Below are 15,041 nucleotides of genomic sequence, written 5' to 3'. Positions count from 1 at the left end.
TTTGTCCCTCTTCCTATACTTCACAGTATTTAAGAGGCTATCATAGTAATCACAGAACAGGGTAGTCTTATAGGATTAGAACATTGTATCATCAGGATTTGGGGTGCCGAAGTTTAAATCTTACCTCTGATGTGATCCTAATACCCTGCAAAAGTTGTGACTTTAATGTTTTGCAGCTTGTGACTGTGAGTTTTTGAATACCAAGAGATTTTTTTTCCCCATTGATCCAAGGACCTGGGATTTGAAGTGCAGCTTTAAATAATAACACATTTGAGTTTGATATTTCCCTGAAGCTAAGTGTATGGTGAAAAACAGAAGTTGAGTAAGCAGATATTACAGCGTCCGTGATCATCCCTGGGCAGGAGTGAGTCGGAGATGACACTGGTAGCAGTTCGTTAGTCACTGTCTATACTGATGCTTTTAAGGATATTGTGATCAAGATTAATTTGCTTGTGAAAACAGCGAAAAAGAGGCATGAAATGACTTAGCAGGAGATGTGGATCCTGATTGCTCTGTCCCTGCTTGGCTTAAGATAACTCTGGTTGGCATTATTATTGGATTACCCTATGGATAGGATGCCTTGAAAAAGAGGGGGAAAGATAATGCCTTGTAACAGAGGGCCCTTTAAGAACAAGGGCTGTCTTTGTGTTTCTCATGCTTGGTATCGGTGCTTGCCACAGAGCAGATAATCAATATTTGTTGCATTGTTGACAGACGGATGAACAGAAAAAAGAGAGAGGGGGAAACAAATCATGAGAGACTCTTTACTGTAGAGAACAAACAGGGTTGATGGAGGGCGGTGGGTGGGGGATGGAATAGATGGGTGATGGGGATTAAGGAGGGCACTTGTTATGATGAGCGCTGGGTGTTATATGTAAATGATGAAGGACCGAACTCTACTCTTGAAACCAATGTTGAACTGTATGTCAACTAACTAGAATTTTTTAAAAAGAGCATAAGGCTTTAAATATACCATAAACTGATTAAAATTTCATAATGCCACATCTTTATATCTCCATTGCCTCACTTAAACTTAGAAAACGTGATCTTGGCCTAGAGTCCTTTATTAGACTTAGCCCTTATGTTTATGGTCATTATTTCTTTGTTTGGGCCTTTGGTAAACTCTGTGTGGTCAGTTGGAATCTTTGGCAGAGTATTTCAAATCATCTTTTATGTCATTTTTTAAAAGCAGCATTATGTTTAAGTAGTATGTTTCTCATCTTTGATAGTTTTTACATCACTAGATAATAAAAATAAAGGAATTATGGCCCTCAAATCAGTTGTGTCTTGGTGTTATTAGGCTTACATGTGAATTCGTGTTTTAAGGTCATCTTTATAAAGCATCCACTGTAACAAATGTAGAATCTGTCGTCAAGCTTGGCAAACGTCCACTGAAGGGAATGGACTTGCTTTCATTTTCGGGTCATACTAGGCTAACTTTTAGACATATCATCGTATGGTTATTTGGGGCTGTCTTTTAAGCTCGCCCATTTTATACATGAACCCAGGATGTTAGCATATAGGGATCTGACCTCAATTCCATTAAACCAAAATACTTTGTTGAAGAATTGCCACCATTTTGGTAATGTCATTGCAGCTCAGTGTCTTGTACTTATGCTCCAGGAAGCCCTGCGAGACACAGTATCTTGAGTCTTAAACTGGTTTTACTTTGGTGTGCTAAGAATATTGGAAAGACCACAATTATTCGATAAATGCTCCATGTTGAGATCAGAGAGAATACCAGAGTTACACTTGAAACTTTAACTGAATTCCCCAGTTAGTGATCCCTTTTGTAGATGAGTTTATATGCTTTTCAAATGAAGAATGTTTGCATGATTGAAAAGAGAAAAGAACTTGATCGTTTCACCCTTCTGTTTCTCTCTACCTAAAGAGGACACTTACAGCATCCATACTAGTCCCTTTGACATTCTCCTATTGGGCTGATTTTTCCTATGTCAGAAATTTTTAGCCATGAGTGAGTATCTTTAAATAGAGTTTTTATAGCCGTGATAGGATCCCAGTTCCTGAAGCAGGGGGCCTAAGCTAGAGAAACCTTAGTAAAATTTTGGTATGGTGCCTGCAAGTTTTCATTTGCCTTGAAACCTGTTCTTAATTTTACTCTTTATTCCAATTCACCCCATTGATTAAATTAATTACTTTCTCCGCTGTTCTTAAACTTTTACTGTTGTGTTTATCGCCTCATATTAAAGTTAGTTGGGAACCATTTCCCATTCTAGACCATGAGCTCATCTTTGTACTCCCCACAGCACCCTGAACGGCTCTGACACGTAATAGGCACTCAATAAATGTTAATGAATTCAACATTTCAGCATGGAATATTGAAACCAAATTTTTGCATTTGACTAGACACAGTAGTTGCCTTCTAGGAGAGGAACTGAGTGGCTAGGGAACAGAAATGAGGAGACTTTTTTTTCCCCCGCTGTAGTCTTTTAGAACATGTGCATGCATTATCCACAAAACATAAGTGAAACTTTTTAACACCAAACATATTTTTCACTATTTGACAGGTTATCATTGCAAGTTCTTTGTTTGTTTATACAAACGAAGAAACTGAGGTTAAGGGATGTTAAATAACTTGTCTATTGTCATATAGCTGATGGGCTGTGGAGCAAGGATATGAATCTGTGAAACCTTCATTTTTTCCAGAATATTAAATAGCATCTTGGCCACAGAGCCTACCTTGATTTCATTCATATGATCAGCAAGTAGCAGTGTTATATCTGACCTAGAACCTATCCTTATTTATTCTTTATATCGTATCCTGTGTACATCATAGAAGTCATTAAATGCAGCGCCTGCACTCCTGAGTGGCACCTCTATTTTAAGGGGCCATTGGCCAGACCTCTTTGATCAGGTTTTGTTGACTGAAGACTGTTTTACCCATGAGTCACCTAGGTATCCCTGCTGCTTGCAGAGAGACTCTTAGCCTTTGAGCAGTAGACATTTATTTTCAGCTAGGAAAGCCACTATCAATCAGGTAATGTTTTCTCAAGCTGAAAAAGGCTTTCAGTAAAGAATAGTGATTGCCCAAGGTCACATTTCTTTTCCATCTACTTGTGGGCAAATGCAAACTAACGGAATATTAGTGTTTGAAATTCATAATTTATTCTATATTTGAGGGTAGAGGAAAGGGAGGCAAAGTGTATATTGCTCTTAGAAATATTTTTAATTGCTTTTTCAAAATATGAATTAAAGCATAAAGAAGCCAAAAATGCCTGATCCTAAGTAGACCTGACACCTTGATCTTCTGTCATGGCAAAACATGTGAGTGGGGATTCCCAAAGAACCTTTGTACACTACGATATTTATCACTATAAAGATCTCAGAGTTCTTAGCCACTTTGAAACTTATAAGGGTGTTCAGATCCCATCCCCTGGACTTGTGTTTTCACATATTTAAATTATTCTGGTTTGTTTTGTATAACTCCCACTTCAAATTCTGAAAAATAATATTTGGTCTTCCAGTAAATGCAGAAAGAAGAACTCAGCTCAAATGTGAACATGTGCTTGAGAGATGAATGTACTTGCTTGTTTTTATTGTCGATTAATGCTTGGGAACTATAGGCTTTTTAACCAGCCCATTTTATGCCTCTGTTTTTTCATCTGCAAAATGGTAACTAAATACCGCCTTTTATTCGGTTGATATGAACAAAATACTAGTAAACTGAAAGGCTCTGGAGTGATACCCCTGCCAGCGTCTGCTATTGATGGTGGAATTTTCACTGTAGTTTGTTCACTGTGGTTTCAAGAATAAACATTACGATTTGTTTTTTGTTTATTATGGTTTATTTTTTAACAATATAGTCTTGGGGCGCCTGGGTGGCACAGCGGTTAAGCGTCTGCCTTCAGCTCAGGGCGTGATCCCGGCGTTATGGGATCGAGCCCCACATCAGGCTCCTCTGCTATGAGCCTGCTTCTTCCTCTCCCACTCCCCCCGCTTATGTTCCCTCTCTCGCTGTCTGTCTCTCTGTCAAATAAATAAATAAAATCTTTAAAAAAAAAAAAAAACAATATAGTCTTAATAAAAAAATTGCTAAGGAACATTAATAAATACAGAATGATTAACACTCACAAAAATAGCTATATGCAAATTAGTAGATGTGCTTGACTGAGACAAAAGTATTTTGAGGTTGTGATCGTGAAAATTATCATAATTTTGAATTACGCGCATCCTTACTTCCGAAGAAAACCTAACTGGATGATGTATTTTGGGAAAGTTGTAACATTAAAAGACAATAAACAGGATATTTAACATCTTTATTTAAATCTTGAGTTATACGCAGCCCATACAGTTCCTGTGCTGCATATTAAATTTTATATATAATGAATAATACTGGTTTTTTAAAAAATAATATTTGATTGCTCCCTATACTGTGCTAAGTACTTCACAGACATTAGCTTCTTTATTCTTCGTAAAATTCTCCTGAGGTAAAGGTATTGTTATACAGTTGACCCTTGAGCAACGTGAGGGTAAGGGGTGCTGAATCCCCCATGTGCAGTTGAAAATCTACATATAATTTTTGACTCTCCTGAAAGTTAATTACTAATAGCCTACTGTTGGCCAGAAGCCTTCCTGAGAACATAAATAGCCAATTAACCCATATTTTGCATGTTATATATATATATATATATATATATATATATATATATAACATACTGTATTCTTACAATTTAGTAAGCTAAAGAGAAGGAAATGTTACTAAGCAAATCATAAGGAAGAGAATATATACACTTACAGTACTATATTTATTTAAAATGACCCATGCAGTTCAAACCCATGTTGTTCAATGGTCAACTATAATTCCTTTTTTTCAGAGTAAGGAGCTATGTCTCAGAAAAATTACATACACTACACTACCTTCCACTTTGGCAGTGCCATCTGAATTTCTTTGTCATGAACATGTTTTATACAGCTCTTTATTAAAATATATATATATATATTTTAAAGATTTTATTTATTTATTTGTCAGAGAGAGAGAGTGCACACAAGCAGGGGAAGCAGCAGAGGCAGAGGGAGAAGCAGACTCCCCGCTGAGCAGGGAACCCAATGCGGGGCTCAATCCCAGGACCCTGGGATCATGACCTGAGCCGAAGGCAGATGCTTAACTGACTGAGCCACCCAGGCATCCCCAATATAATTTTGATAGATGCATTTTTAGAATAGGCAGGTGTATAGTGGAAGCACATGAACTCTGTGGTCAAATGTAAGTTCTGTCTTTATAGCCAAGCAGGTATATGACCTTGAGTCTCTTTGTCCTCAGAAGGATATAAGAACACCTGTCTCCTATATTGTGAAAATTAATAGATGACATTTGTAAAGCTTCTGGCCGTAGTTCAGGTATGTAACAGGGACTCATTAAATGTTCTCTCCTTGTTACTTTATTTTAATAATAATAATAATAATAATAATATAATGGCAATAGCTCTTACTATATCCCAAAGTTTTTGTTTTGCTCTTTATGTAAATTATGTTTATATATCTATGGGGACTGGTTATAGTATTGTCCTCATTTTATGATTGGGGACACAGACTTAGAGAAGTGGTGGATCCCCTGGTGGAGGCCAGGAGATCTCATTCCAGAGCTTGTATTCTGAACTAACATGTGATTTTCTTTGAGGATATGTTCCCATAACAATAGGTTACATTCTGATATTTCAGGCAATAGTTTAAGTCTCAGAAATTATTATTCCACAACCCCCCCATGTAGTTCTTCCAGTTTTCGATTGTGACTGTTTGACCATTTCTTTCCTGATCCTCACTTGATTCCTACAGTAAGTTCATTAGATTAGATATTCAGAGACCCTTCGGATTCTAAAATCTATGATTTGATATTGTTTGGTTATATTTGCAGTATTCTGAGGCAGCTCTGATAGTCCTTTAAGGGAAAGGGATTCATCACCCTGGCTTAAAAAGGAATACGTTGACTTCTTTATGAACTGAAATTAGCCATTTCATGGGGCTTTTGGTGGGGACTACAGAATAGGAATTAACTCCATAAGCTTCTTTACTTCTTAAAACGAAGAACCTCAGGGGCACGTGGGTGGCTTAGTCAGTTAAGCATCTAACTCTTGGTTTTGGCTCAGGTCATGATCTCATGGGTCATGGGATCGAGCCCTGCCTCGGGCTCCACACTCAGCAGGGAGTCTGCTTGAGGATTCTCTCCCTCGGCCCCGCCCCTCACTCGTGCACGCTCTCTCTAAAATAAATAAATAAATCTTTGGAGGGGTGGGAAAAAAGAACCTTGAAACAGTTCTGCCCAAATGGATTTGACTTTAGTGATACTTGTTTCAGTGTGCAAGTACATTTTGCTCAGTCTTAAAAAATGGAGCTGTTTGCCAGGGGAGTGGATGACTCCTGAGTGTGTTTGACTGGCTATTTACATTTGCTTTTGACTCAGGTTTGATCTGTTGCTGCCTCTCCTTCACTCTTTTTTTCCCCCGTCTCTGTTTCAGTTTGTCTTCTGTTTCTCTTTCTCCCTCCTCGCTTCTGTCTTCCTATTTGGATAATTCTGCTTTATTTCTGTAAGTGAAAGACTCTCCCAGGATGCCGAATATGTCATTATTTTTATAGCACTCCTTAAATGCACAGGAGATTTTAGCTTGGCTGTAAAGCTCGCTCTTGGCATAAATTTGGCAGATAGTTTTTAGCCTGGGTAAGACTTTTTATTGGGATCATGAAAGTGTTGGGGCGTCACTGCCCTCCACTTTTCTTTCTTGAAGTATGACATTAGTGGTTTTAGCTCTTGTTGACCCTTCTTTTTAAACCAAAGCTTTATAGCTTATTAGTGCACAGTGTGGATTTTTCTTATGATATGTTGGAGGGAAAGAAAAAAAAAACTCCTCTAAGGTTACAAATGGTTTCACTTACCAAAATGATTATTTCTCTTGGAAAGTTTTGTCTTTTCTTTAAAATTTCCGGGAGTTGGGTGGGCTTGATGTCCTCTCTCCCACTCTCTTTCCCTACCCACACTCTCACGTTGGCAGAAATGCTGAGAGCTTTAAGCATAATTCCAGACTTCTGGGAGGCAAATCATTGACCAAGGAATAACCAAGACACACTTTTCTGCTGTTATTTTAAAGAAACGTTTTCAGTCGAAAGGGAAGTAAGGACAGAATACTGCAGGCTTGTCTTTGACTATTTGTTTCGACTATAGAACATAGGACAAATGCTTTGGAACATCAGTAATTACTGTTTCAGGCCACCTTTGGGAATTGAGATCTGTGCTTTTCAAATCTGTACTTAATCTCACACCTCATTATTTATTGGATCAAATACCAGTCTCATTTGCTCAGCATCCAGGTCAGCGCCTTGAGCTCCAAATCAGGCATGACATGTCACCTTGTGAGTTTCTCTGCATTGCCCCCATCTTTCTGCTTTATGAAAGGACTTGATGGAAGCATCTTCATTTTTCCAAGGTATCTGAAGGCTTTACTGAAGTGAAAGTTTGTTGCCCTCTCCCTGAAAATAGTACTTTAAAAACCTTTATCTTTACATTTTGCTTATCAGAGTTACTTTGTCCAGCCTTGGAGCAGAGCATTCTGAATATGAGCCCAGTAGGTCTAAGCTTCTGATGGGGCGTCCGCAGGAAACCACTGAAGAAATTTAAGGATTTCCTGGCCAAAGCAAGTAGTGGTTTCAGATTATAACAGAAACCTAGACAGATCCGAGAAGAAGAAGAGTTGTCAATTTTTTATTATCACAAACTGTATAATACATACTTCTGGTGACCTCCCTGGGTTGCCTGTCTGCTGTTGGCTCAACTGTGGACTTTAATGGAGCCATTTCTGCCCTTCCATTCTTTCATCCCTCCCTTTTTATGGGAATAAAAAGTAAATTGGGTGCTCTTTAAATATTCTCAACTGAACGTTTATTGAAAACTACCCTGCCGCAGGGCATAGCATTTTGAACAACTGCCTTGCACCAGCCCAGTTTTCCAGCCAGCTGGTTTACCCCCAAACCTGAAGTTCGCTTTGCTCAGACTTTTAATTTCTTCAAACCAAATGATCACAGAAAAACTTAGGAGGAACCCAGTTTCATTTGTGAGGTTTTTCAATAAAAGTGAAGTGGAGTGTGGCTGGAAAACCAGACCTGTGAAAAGCCATGACTCTGCTGACACTAGAGGAAAAATGACAGAATTCTGATACTACTTGCTTCCAGTGTTCAGGAGAAAAGAAAAAAACGAGGAAGGTGGAAGAGCTTTCGGGCTGGTACACTTTGGGAGAGCAAGGGAAGTGTGGTTGACTTCTTTTGTCCCTTATTGGTGCTTTATTTAAAAGTTTCTCCTGGGGTACCTGGGTGGCTCAGATGGTTAAGTGTCTGCCTTCAGCTCAGGTCATGATCCCAGGGTCCTGGGATCGAGCCCCACATCAGGCTCCCTGCTCAGTGGGGAGTCTGCTTCTTCCTCTGCCCTCCCCCACTCCCACCTTTGCTCATGCTCACTCTCTTTCTCTCTCAAATGGATAAATAAAATCTTTTTTTAAAAATCCCCTAGTTGTATGCATATATTCTTTCTAGAAAATTTGAAAAGTATAGAAAATTATAAATATAGAATAAAATTTAAAAACTCAGGTGTAATTATTCTTAACATTTTGGCGTATAACTTCTTAGTGCCTTTTTATTTAAAAGGTTTTTAAAATCAGCAATATATTAAACAGTATTTTGTAACTTGCCACATTTATTATCAGATTTCCTTCAAGTAATTAAATATTTTTCAAAGCATAGATAATTTAATAGTTATATTCTTTGAATCATTTGTCTAGTCTTCTATCATTAAACTTCTTGGTTTCTGATTTTTTTAACATACTAATTAAGAATAAATAAAATTCTTATATATAAATCTTTGGCTTAAATGTTTCCAAGCATTTAAAGAAGAATTAACATCAATCCTTCTCAAATGCTTCCAAAAATAGAAGAGGAAGGAACACTTCCAAACTCATTTTACAAGGTTGGCAAAACCAGGTAGAGACACTATGAGAAAGGAAAATTACAGGCCATTATCCCTGATGAACATAGATACAGAAATCCTTAATAAGCTATTAGCAAACCAAATTCAACAATACATTAAAAGGATCATATACCATGGTCAAGTAGGATTTATTCCAGGATGCTTGGATGGTTTAATATCCACAAATAAATCAATGTGGTACAGCACATCAACAAAATAAAGGATAAAAATCATACCACCTAAGTAGATTCAGAGAAAGCACCTGACAAAATTCACCTTCCATTTTTGATAAAAACTCTCAACAAAGTGGGCCTAGAGGGAATGTACGTCAGTATAATAAAGGCCATATGTGACAAACCCACAGCTAACATTATACCTAGTGGTGAAAAGCTTAAAGATTTTCCTCCAAGATCGGAAACAAGACAAGGATGCCACCCTCTCCACGTTGATTCAACATAGTATGCAAGACTTAGCTAAAGCAATTAGGCAAGAAAAAGAAATAAAAGTTATCCAAATTGGAAAGGAAGAAGTAAAACTGTCAAAATTTGCATATAACAGGTATTTTATGTAGAAACCCTAAAGACTCCACCAAAATGCTGTTAGAACTAATAAACGAATTCAGTAAATTTTGCAGGATACAAAATCAATATATAAAAATCAGTTGTGTTTCTATACACTAATAACAAACTAACAGAAAGAGAAATAAAACAATCTCATTTACAGTTGCTTCAGAAAGAAAAATACCTAGGGATGAATTTAACTAGCAAGGTAAAAGACCTGTAAACAAAAACTATAGGACATGGATGAAAGAAATCGAAGACACAAATAAATGGAATGATATTACATGCTCATGGATTGGAAGCTTTAAGATTGTTAAAATGTTCATACTACCCAAACAATCTACAGATTCAATACAATAGCTATCAAAATTCCAATGGCTTTTTTTCCACAGAAATTGAACAAGCAATCTTAAAATTTGTATGGAACCACAAAAGACCCTGAGTAGCCAAAGCAAACTTAAGAAAGAAGAACAAGGTGGAGGCATCATGTTTCCTGATTTCTAACGATATTACAAAGCTATAGTAATTAAAACAATATAGTATTGCCATTAAAATAGACACATAGGTAAATAAAACAGAATGGAGAGCCCAGAAATAAACCCACAGATATATGATCAATTAATTAATGACAAAGGAGCCCAGAATATACAATGGAGAAAGACTAGTCTCTTGAATAAACGGTGTTGGGAAAACTGGACCAGTATCTTACACCATACACAAATTTCAACTGAAAATGGATTAAAGACTTGAATATAAAACTGTTTAAAACCATAAAACTTCCAGAAGAAAACATAGTAAACTCCTTGACATTGGTCATGGTGATGATATTTTGGATTTGACACCAAAGCAAAGGCAACGAAAGCAAGAATAAACAATTGGGACTACACCAAACCAGAAAGCTTCTGTACAGCAAAAGAAACCATCAACAGAATGAAAAATTAACCTGTGGAATCAGATAAAGTATTTGCAAATCATATATCTGATAGGAGGTTAGTATCCCAAATATATATAAGGAATTCATACAACTCCATAGGAAAAAAATTCAATTAAAAAATGGAGAGGATCTGACTAGACATTTTTCCACAGAAGACATACAAATGGCCAAGTATATGAAAAGGTGCTCAGCATCACTAATCAGTGGGGAAATGCAAATCAAACCCACAATGAGAGAGCCCCTCACACCGATCAGAATGGCTATTGTCAAAAAGACAAGAAATAACAAGTGTTGGCAAGGATGTGGATAAAAGGGAACACTTGTGCACCATAAATTAGAATCTGGGGCAGTAAATTGGTGCAGCCACTGTGAAAAACAGTATGGAGGTTCCTCAAAAAATTAGAAATAGAACTACCAAAGATTCAGCAGTTTTTACTTGAAGGAAACAAAACACAAATCAAAAAGATCTCTGCATCCCTGTGTTTGTTACAGTGTTATTTACAATAGCTAAGAAATGCAAACCACCTAAGTGTCCATGGGTAGATGAAGGGATAAAGCAAGTGTAGTATATATACAATGGAATATTTTTCAGCCATAAAAAAAAGAAGGAAATCCTGCCACTATTTGAGGGCATTATGCTAAATGAAATAAGTCAGATGGAGAAAGGCAAATACTGTATGATCTTCCTTATATGTGGAATCTAAGCAAAACAAACTGATCTCAAAGATACAGAGAACAGATTGGTGGTTGCCAGAGGTGGGGGGGAGGTGGGAGGTGGTCGCAATAGTGATGGTGGTCAAAAGGTACAGACTTCCAGTTATAAAGTAAATAAGTCCTAGGAATGTAATATATAGCATGGTGACAATAGTTCATAATACCATACGGTGTATTTGGAAGTTGCTAAGGGAGTAGATCTCAAAATTCTTCATCAAAAGGAAAAAAATTGTAACTGTGTGTGTTGATGGATGTTAAATAGATTTACAGTGATGATCATTTTGAAATATATACACATATACTCATGTTGTACACCTGAAATTAATATAATGTTACATGTCAATTTTTTTACATTTTTTAATGTAAAAAAATGGTTAAAATGTCAAATTTTGTTATATGTATGTTACCACAAAAAAAAAAAGAGAAGAAAAGTTTTATTTTTGGAAAAAAGTAATTTTAATTTATATTTATATATTATTGAAGTTGAAAATTAAAAAATTGTTAATTGGTCATTGACTATTACCTTTGGAGTTTTCCTATTCTCATTAATTTTAAGATCTCCTAAATATATATAAATACAGATATATATCTATGTATCTCCAACTTTAACTTTTAATCTGTCTATATCATTATGTTTGAAATGAGTTTCTTATAGCCAGCATATTGTTGAGTCATGTTTTAAATTATCTACCAATCTCTTGTCTTTTATTTGGTGTTTGTATACCATTTAGGTTGAATGTAGCTAAATGTTAGGGCTTAAGTGTACCATTTTATTTATTGTTTTCTATTTGTTCTCTATGTGTTTTTTTTGTTTGTTTCTTTGTTTTCTTTTCCCTGATTTCCTGTGGTTGCTTGAACATTTTATAAAATTCCATTTTGATATATTTATTTTTTTATTATACCTCTTTGTATAGCTCTATACATATACGTATACATATTTAGTGGTTGCTGCAGGTGTACCACATTAACTATACATAACTTATCACGCTATATTGTGTCATTTTACCAACTTAAGTAAAGCTTTTCCTCCAGTTATATTCCTTTACCTTCCCTATTTATAATATAATTATCTTAAATATTTCCTCAGTATACATTTAAAACTACATGAATGATTGTTACAATTTTTGCTTCAACTTAACTATAATTGAGAAAACTTAAGAGAAGGAAAGCTTATTATATTTACTCATGTTTTTGTTTACTATGTTCTTTCTTCCCTCTAATGTTACAAAATTCCTTCTTATATTGTTTTCTTTTTGTTGGTAGAACTTCCTTTAGCCATTCTTTTAGAGTAAGTCTTCTGGAAACCAGTTCTTTTCATTTTTATTCATCTGAGAATGTCTTAATTTTCCCTTCATTCCTAAAAGATATTTTCTCCGGGTATAGGATTCAGGGTTGACGATTCTTTTCTTTAAATGCTCAAAATAATATTGTGTCACTTTTTTCTAGCCTTCATGCTTTTTTCTGATGAGGAATCTGTTGTCATTTGAAGTGTTTTCCCCTCCAGGTGAAGGGTAACTTTTCTCTGGCTGCCTTCAAGAGTTTTTTTTGTCTTTAGTTTTTAGAAGCTTAATTATGATGTATTTTTCCGTAGGTGTATTTGGGAGTGTCCTGTCCAGGGTTCACTTCCTTCTTTAACATGTAGATTTATGTCTCCTGCAAAATTTGCGTAGTTTTCATTCATTATTTTTTCAAATACCATTTTAGCACCCCTCCCATCTCCTCTCCTTTCAAGCCCATTATGATCCAAAAGTTAGGCTTTTTTTTTTTTTTTTGAATAATCCCACTGATCCCTAAGATTCTATTAATTTTTCAGTGTATTTTCTCTATATTGTTCAAATTGGGTAATTTCTATTGTTCTTTACAGTTTATTGATTCTTTCCACTGTCTCTCCATTCTGTTATTGAACCTATCCACTGAACTTTAATTTTGCTTATTGTGTTTTTAAGCTCTAAAATTTCCATTTGGTATTTTTCTTTACATCTTCTATGTCTTTGCTAAGAATTTTATTTACCTTGCTGAGGCTTTCCATTTTTTCATTTTTTTCCTTGTTCTTTAAAACATTTTTATCATAGCACTTAAAAAAACTTTGTCAGCTCATTTTAACATCTTTGTCATCTCGGTGTTGGCATCTATTCATTGTCTGTTTTTCATTCAGTTTGAGATCTTCCTGGTTCTTGGTATGTTGAGTGATTTTCAATTAAAATTTCCTAAGATTTGGATCATATTTAAACCTTTTGTTTTAATTGGCTTTCTCAGACATCACTCTGGCAGGGAGAGGTAGAAGTCCTGCTTGGCCAGCATTGCCATATAAGGTCGGGATACTATGGGCAGAGATGGGAGTTCAGTTTCCCATTGGGTCTCCACTGACAATGCCGTGGGGTGGCCTCGTTACTGATGGATGATAACATAAATCCTGACTTCCTAGGCCTCCTCTGATAGCACCCAAGTGAGGAGGAACAGGGGTGTTTCTTTACTGCCAGATGAGGATGGAAGTCCAAACTCTCTGTTTGTTCTGCTCTGACACTCCGTGTATGTTAGGCAGTGTTACTTATTAACAGCTGGCAGGACTAAAAATCCTCACTCCTACTTAGCTTGCTCTGACCCATCCCATTGGAGGTGTTGGACATCTTGGTATAGCCTCATGAGGGTTAACATCTAGGTTCCCCACTTGGCCTTTGCTGGCATGGGCGGTGGTAGAGCCAGTATTTTTCTGTGGTGTTTGCTAGAGTGATGCAGTTATTTTCTGAAAGTTTCCATCTTGTGAGGCTGTGCCTTTCAAATTCCTTTGGTTAGAGAGTTTTGGTTTAGACTCTTTTTTTTTTTTTTTTAAGATTTTATTTATTCATTTGAGAGAGAGAGAGAGAGACAGAGACGGAGAGAACACAAGCAGGGGGAGATCAGAGGGAGAGGGAGAAGCAGACTCCCTGCTGAGCTGGGAGTCTGATGTGGGGCTTGATCCCAGGACCTGGAGATCATGACCTGAACTGAAGGCAGACACTTAACCATCTGAGCCACCCAGGCACTCTGGTTCAGACTTTTTTTGTCCTTATGCATTGGCATTTTCAGGTTTCTGGCTTCTTAAGCTCCAAGGCTGGGATATTTGAGGCACAAAGAAAACTCAAGGATTGCATGTTCCTAGTATCATTACTTGTGTCCCGAAGAGCCTGTCTTGACTACCTTCTTTTCTCCACCTTTCAGAATCATCTGATGTTTGTTTTATATATAATGTTCAGAATTTTTGTTTGTACCTAGCAGAAATGTGCATCTACTGTCTTCCCTTAAGTATAATCAGCTTTTGCAATTTACTCAGAACTTCAGCAAAAATACACTATATATGTCAGTCTGTGTATATATATATGAAAAAGATCATATATCTTATAAGTGAACCTTTTGTTCCTGATTTGGTCAGTATCAGGAGTCAACAAATTTTATTTCTAAAGAGCCATGCTGTAAATATTTTAGACTTCGAAGGCCATACTATAATGGTAGGTACATTAGAATTTTTCATTTCTTCCTTGATTCCTTCTACTTTACCAATATTTAAAAGCATCATTTTCAATATTACACAAGCTAAAAACCAAGCTAGAAATTTCATCTACAATGAAGTAAGCTAAAGTTTGCCAACACCGTTTCTCTCTCTTCTCAATATGTTACAAAAGACTGGGAAAGAAAAACACTGAAACCATGATGGCCCTAGAATGTGCCTTGACTAAGTATGAGATTGGGTTTCTATATGAAATCTTGAGACTTGCTAAGTCTGGGAGAAGCTTTGCTTTCTTTCCATTTCTTTTATCTGGTTTTATTTTTTTACAAATAGAGTTTGTAGACTGATCTCTTCTCTGCTAGACACCTTACTAGTAAACCTGCA

At 36.4% G+C, this 15,041-nt stretch overlaps 1 protein-coding gene across 19 annotated transcripts in view; it reads left to right on the top strand.

The window, feature by feature from the left end:
- The window catches only part of BCAS3 (BCAS3 microtubule associated cell migration factor), a 579,161-nt gene that overhangs the window by 333,981 nt on the left and 230,139 nt on the right, over positions 1-15,041 (top strand). The gene's annotated exons all lie outside the window — the stretch shown is intronic.

This window comes from Ursus americanus, chromosome 23, assembly GCF_024610735.1.
Source record: "Ursus americanus isolate L20-20 chromosome 23, mUrsAme1.1.p, whole genome shotgun sequence".
NCBI lineage: Eukaryota > Metazoa > Chordata > Mammalia > Carnivora > Ursidae > Ursus > Ursus americanus.
Note: the sequence above shows the minus strand (reverse complement) of the source record. Positions and strands in the feature narration are given on the sequence as shown.